This window comes from Uloborus diversus, chromosome 8, assembly GCF_026930045.1.
Source record: "Uloborus diversus isolate 005 chromosome 8, Udiv.v.3.1, whole genome shotgun sequence".
NCBI lineage: Eukaryota > Metazoa > Arthropoda > Arachnida > Araneae > Uloboridae > Uloborus > Uloborus diversus.
This window is the reverse complement of record NC_072738.1, coordinates 28544112-28551538: the sequence shown is the minus strand read 5'-3', so window position 1 is coordinate 28551538 and position 7427 is coordinate 28544112.

Below are 7427 nucleotides of genomic sequence, written 5' to 3'. Positions count from 1 at the left end.
GCGCAATATTTAATTTGCTTCTTGATTATCATAACGTGGAAACGTGGTAGAAAGATGCGGCAAAGTGCATCATTTGTGACGTCATCTAGACGAAGCCATGTTTGAAAAATCGGACTTTTAAAAAAAAATTAATTAAAAAAAACTCTTGGGAAAATAAAAGTATTTTCTGGGTCCATGTTTTTTTTTTTGCTCAATCTATCCATTTCAATGACTAAAAGTAGTACTTTTGACTAAAGGAAACCGCCCACCCTATAATTGTAATTAAAGAGAATATGTAAAAGTTAAGGCACTTAAATTTTTTTTCGATATTGATGAGATAACATTTATGAGTAAGAGGAAACAGTAGTAAACAACAAAGAATATATTTTCTGAAAGGATTGTATTAGAATAACTCTGGGGAAACAATGGCACATATACTCTTCACAAACAAACTTCGAAAAGATCTCTAGGGAAATACGCAATACAATTAGTAGTATTTCCGTTATTAAATGGAAAATCGACTTTTTCAAACTTGATTCCCTAGGCTAATAAATTATAACAGAGCAGTATTTGATTAAGATGGTCTAAAACTCATTGGATTGATGAAAATATTTGACGGTAAAAGTTCGCTTCAGAAATAAATTATATTTGAGAACTCGCTTTGGAATAAGTGTTACGATCGCAGCATAATAAATGCTGAAAATTTCCAAGTAATAAATCATGCGTATATGAGGCAGGGATGTAAGTGAACGTTTTCAAATTGTGAGTAAAACGCGTTTAAAGTTCCAGTTCTAGTTAGCCTTTTACTGAAAATTGTTTCTAAATCATGCTGTACCTAGTTTTACCTACCAGGGCTAGTGTGTTATCTCTTCCTCAAAACAGCAGATAGGTCCACCTACTATTTGTGCTGGTTATCTCCAAATTTTTAGTTTTGGCACTTGCATCACTTTGACACTTACAACCCACAGCCTCATATGTGGTATTTGAAAAATGAGAAATCGAAAAATAACAATAAAAAGAGTAAATTGAAGTTTATCAGAAAATTTTTATGAATAAAAATCACAATATACACTTCAAAAATAAAAAGATAGCTGGAGAAATACGCATTACAGTGTCAAAATTAGTGTTAATATTCGACACATTTGATGGAAATCAAATTAAGCCCCTAGACATTGTTAACAAAAATGTAAAATAAAAAGTATCGTAAAATTTGGTTAAAAAAGGTATAAAAACGAACTTTTTTCCTCGCTGTTGTTATATTATTATAGCATTAGCTCCCGATGTTACATTTATGAGACTGTTCTCTCTTACGCAGCAAAATGAATTGCTTTTCAATGTTTTATATTTTAAAGCTGCAAGCAAGAAGAGATTCATCTAACACTTTTAACTGTACTAAGTATATTAGACCTGCTGATTTAATATTGCAACCATTTCTTGGAAGTCAAATTAAACCACAGGACATTGTAAACATAAAGTGTAACATAGGAACTATCGTGAAAATTTGACGACAAAGGGAAAAAAAAGATTGTGTTCAATACTTTCTTCTATGTTATCGAATTAGTGCCCTGTATCAAATTTATAGGACTGTTCTTCTTTTACGCAACGCAATGAATTGCCTTTCAGTGTTTGCTATTTACTGCTCCAAGCAAGAAGAGATGTATTTCTGCTTCAAATCAATTTTAACTCTCTTATGTTTGATGCCTGTTTCTCCAACTTCGTACAATCGTTAGGGAAAAAAAGTTCTTCCAATTTTAACACATCGAATGGAAAATCAATGAAAAATCGAAACATCGACTCCGACGGATTAAAAACGTAAGGAACTCCTCAATAGCTAAACTAATAATAAAATTCATGATAAGTAATCGAATTATTTAAAAGCATGTCTACATTACGCACAGTATAGCCTTTTAAGGCTCTTGTGCTATTAAAATACAGTAACCCTTCGTTATATCACGCGCCTTTAAAAATCGCTCTCTCTCTCTCTCTCTCATTCAGAAATATCTTGCCTTCCATCTATCGAAAAAAAAAAGTGATAAGACTTTGCTTTTAATTTGAGACCATTTAATTTGTAAAAATATTACACTTCTCAGGAAACTTTTTCTTTAAAACAGGCATGTGTTCAGTAGTTCGGAGCTGCTAAACTCTAAATTATTGTAGTTTAGATTCTTACTTCACTCAACACCTGTTTAATATTTTTCAACTCGTTTTTTATTTAAAGAAATTAAAAAAAAAAAAAAAATAAAAAACTAGCCATTACACTTCTCAGGAAACTTTTTCTTTAAAACAAGCATGTGTTCAGCAGTTCGGAGCTGCTAAACTCTAAATTATTGTAGTTTAGATTCTTACTTCACTCAACACCTGTTAAATATTTTTCAACTCCTTTTTTATTTAAAGAAATTAAAAAAATAAAAAATAAAAAACTAGCCATTACACTTCTCAGGAAACTTTTTCTTTAAAACAAGCATATGTTCAGCAGTTCGGAGCTGCTAAACTCTAAATTATTGTAGTTTAGATTCTTACTTCACTCAACACCTGTTAAATATTTTTCAACTCCTTTTTTATTTAAAGAAATTAAAAAAAAAAATAAATAACTAGCCATTACACTTCTCAGGAAACTTTTTCTTTAAAACAAGCATGTGTTCAGCAGTTCGGAGCTGCTAAACTCTAAATTATTGTAGTTTAGATTCTTACTTCACTCAACACCTGTTAAATATTTTTCAACTCGTTTTTTATTTAAAGAAATTTAAAAAATAAATAAAAAACTAGCCATTACACTTCTCAGGAAACTTTTTCTTTAAAACAAGCATGTGTTCAGCAGTTCGGAGCTGCTAAACTCTAAATTATTGTAGTTTAGATTCTTACTTCACTCAACACCTGTTAAATATTTTTCAACTCGTTTTTTATTTAAAGAAATTAAAAAAAAAAAAAAAAAAACTAGCCAAGTTAATTTTTTCTTGCAATTTTTTTGGAACATTTCTCCTTAACCGGAATGTTTTAAAGACTCACAAATCAGCTAGTACTTAAATGCTAATTGAATTGCTATTTTTATCGACCTTCGTTATATCGAGTTTTCGGATATATCATGCAATTTTGCTGCTTCTAAACAAGCGCAATATAGCGAGTGGGTTACTGTAAATAGAATTAGCCAAACACAATTGAAATAAGTTTAGCAGATCCTTACTAATTTCATTTTTTTTTTTCGATTAAGCAATAAAAACCTTTCGTACTGAAAATTTATATAAAACCGTTCGTAAATTGCAAATTATTGCAGATTTTTTCAACAATTTGCAATTTTTGTGTCTCATGAGCGTTGCTAACTCTTTAGTTCTCATACAAAAGAGACAAACATTTTGCATTCTTCCCATTCTTTTTAAAGAGCCCTCATTTTTGTGAATTCTTGAATTCGCAATCCAACAACTCTTGCTTAACTTTGCATTTTTATTAACGCCACATACAGCTAGCTGTCAAATAAGCTAAGGTAGTTACTGGCTTTGGTTACGCTCGCTCGATAAAGTTTTATGAAAATATTTATGGCTCCGTGTCTCCGCTGGATTTCATGCCTTGATTCTTGAACAGGAATAAAACCGAATTTAGAAAGGAGATAAGGAATATAGAAGTAAATATGCCTTAAGAACGTTATTAATCATAGTGTGGATCCGAACTCACTTGCGAATCACCAGTCTTACTTCAGTAAGTCGCGATTATCTATAGATACTCTATTTATTTTATAGTTGGGGTATTTTTTTTTGCAACATATTTCTTAAGTTGGTTTATGAAATAAACTGAGTGAAGGTAAAAATTTTGGTTTCTTAGTTTCAAAAAGTTCGTCTTACACATTTAATGAACCAAATTTAGAAGGAATCATCGGAGTAGCAGAAAATTATTGATACGATTTAAGAATAAAAAAAGATAGTTATAATATATAGGTAGAAGTTTTGAAAGTAAATATCTGGTGATAATTACTTTTTTTTCTTCATAAGAATTCTCTTTTGACTATAAAACCGTCTACGACAAGGACATGATGTTTCCATTGTAATTAGTATCCGACATAAAAACGAAAGTGGAGTTTAAGGTGGTGTATAAAATATCTTCTTTTTGCGATATTTGTATCTAATTAATCAAGTTCCTAAAAAAAAAGCTTAAAGATGAAGTGGGTTCCTACAGTTTAAGTTTCTAAATGCAGGTCACTATAGCTTAAACTTCTAAAATCTGGTCTGTATAGTATCAGTTGCTGGAAGTAGGTTGTGATAATTTAAGTTACTGAAATTGAATCTCCGTACTCTAAGTTTCTAAAAAAAGGTTTGTGACCCCTGTTCCGTAATATCGTTTGTACAAGTAGTTCCTGCAGTGTATGTAAACCTTAAACATTTCGTTCATAAAAAAAAAAGAAAAGTAGAGCACAAAAAGTGTTTTCCAGAAAATTTGAAATTTTTATAACTGTATAAGATTTCACGTTTTGCAGTGAATTTTAAACCATTGAAACATTCTCCAGTATACTCAAACATTTTTTTTCTGTTCAGCAAAACGAGCTTTTCTATTCACTCATATTCTATGCAAAAGGAAACTTTTCAAGTTTTTCCTTGGAAAAAAAAAAAAAACTTTTAATTTCATCTAAAACCTTCTTAAAAGCATAAAACAAATAGTACCCCGAAGCAGGTAAATATTGATTTCCTTTCACCGAAATTACTAATCTTCTTTAAAGTACTTTAATTCAGTTCAATAATTGAAAAAGAAACTTATCTGTCAAATTATTTAAACATTTATTTGTAATACATTTCCATGTAATTGACTGATCTATTAAATACAAGTTAAACGCATTTAAAAATTCATCTTCATTTTATGCATGATCAAGTTCTAGTTTTAGCTAAAAGAAGTTAATAAAAACACGGCCATATAAATCATAACTCATCAGAAAACTCATTTGTTTCTTATGGTCCATTACCTTTTGCTGAAATTAGGGGAAGGACTATTCTATTACGCTGAGTGTCGCCATTTCTTTGCATCTTTTTCTCTCCAACCATGTTTTTGCTTTCAATAATTTATGTTTCTAAAAACTTTGACAGCTATTTCGTTTAAATCTCAATAAAAAATCAAACATCCAAATGAAATGAAAAGTTTTCGAAAGTTCCTAACCTCATGTTAACCAGACGTTCGCTTTGAACTTTTGAACAAAGGATGTTTTTGAGTAATCACTATTGCTTATTCTTCTCATTTGACTGTTTTGATGTCCTATCATTTTATTTTCCCACCGCCACCCTCTGCACCATAACCGTCGACCGGCTCCTCACGATACTGCTCCTATAGCGAAAGCCGTCTCCAGGTTGCATCCATGTCCTACACACACGCGCATGCATACACAACTGCACACACACACATGCACGCACACACATATACACACAAACACATACACACACATACACCTACACACACATACACATACACACACAAATACATACAGACACCCACACAACTACCCACACACTCATGCCTGCACACACACATATGCCTACACACACATGCACATACCCCCTACACACAAACACACATACCCCCCCACACACACACTCGTGATTGCGAAAAACATAATTTGAATTCAAAAAGACAAAATTCAAATTAATCTTTTTTTTTTTCTTTTTTCTGTTGTATCCTTACTGTCCAGAAACATTTTGCTTGATGTACACTGGCCTCAAAAAGTTAAGGTACAACAAGTTTTTCGAAGCTCACCATAAAAAAGGGGCAGTAACAATAAAATGCATCGTTTTCATGAATAATAATAATGAACTTTAAAACCATTTATAAAAAAACATTGCTACCACTTTTATTTTATTGAAAAGAAAATATTTTAACGAGTGAGAAAAAGGCATGCAGATATCAAGCTTCCTCATATTTTTGTGTGTAAGTTGTGTTAATCTTCTACTGTTATACGAAGCTTCGGTGACAATAGTCAATAGAGTTTAGAAAATGTGTCAGAGACGTCGGTTACACGATTCATTAAGGTGGAAGGCTGTGAAATGGATGGAAATATGATTGTCGTAGAATGATGCTGCAAGACGTCTCAATGTGTCTCATAGTGTTGTTCAGCGACTTTAATATCGATACCAATCCGAAGATTCTGTGTCCAGAGGACCTGTTCTAGGCCGATCACGAGCCACAACACTTGCAAAAGACCGTTTTCCAGTTCTTTGGGCCCGATGGAAGAGAATCACTACTGTGCTACAGTTCGTTGCAAACCCTTTTATAGTATCAGGAAGATGAATCTCTGCTTCTACGGCGCGAAATAGTCTTCATAATGCAGGTCTCTATGCAGGACGATCAGCTGGGTTTGTTCCCCTCAACGGACCACAGCGAGGGATCCACTTATGCTGGGCAATAGAGAAAGGTTTCCTGGACCCAGCTGCAATGGGCTTCTGTGCTGTTCGCAGACGAGTCCAGATTTACATTGGAGAGTGCTTCAGCGTCAGGCGTCTATTGATCTGGAAGGAACAGCGCAATAGATACCATCAATCCAACACTGCTGAAAGATCACAGTTATAGAGGTGGTGGAATCATGGCTTGGGCTGGGATCTCGCTCGGTGGTCACACTGACCTGCATGTGTTCCATGGAGGAACTCTGACTGGTCTGAGATATTGGGATGAGATCCTTGATCCATGTGTCTGCCCATATACTGATGCTATTGGTAATGACTTCATTCTGATGGACAATAATGACGGCCTCACCGAGCTTGGATTATTGAGGAGTATATTGAGGATCACGGTTTGGAACGAATGGAATGGTCAGCTCGATCTCCAGAACTGAATCCGATAGAACATCGTTGGGACTATCTTAGCAGATTGATGCTTTAAATCCTCCCCAAGGTCGTTACATGAGCTGGAACAAGGCTTACTCTGTGTCTGGTCTTCACTCCCTATTCCGGTGTCCAACACCTAAAAAAACAGCATGGAAAATCGACGCTGTCAATGAATTCAAGTTGGGGGGGGGGGGACATTCGTTATTAGAACCCATTTTTGTATTGTTTCTATAACATTTTATTACATAATACAGTGATGATATTTTTTCTTCAAGATTGGACTTTTTCCCGCAAAGACTGCTTTTTTTTTTTTTTTTTTATATCAATCGTTTTTGCAATTCCCCTCTACAAATTTCTACGACGCATTCAATAAAAAAAAAAAAACATTTAATGCACATGTCCTGCAAATTTTTTTGTTTCTACATTCATTCATTTGCAAACTAGACGCAAAAAATCGGTTGTACCTTAACTTTTTGAGGCCAGTGTATTTATTGTTCGTGAAAAACCTTATTTAAAATTTTAACTTTTTATTTATAAGTAAACATAATCTCAGCTAAAAGCTATCATTGGTCTGCATAGTTTGATATGCTGCAAAAACTCCACAGAATCTTCCTTAGGTTGAAGAGTGTTGCCATCCCTTTAAAAGGAATTTCTTTTTAC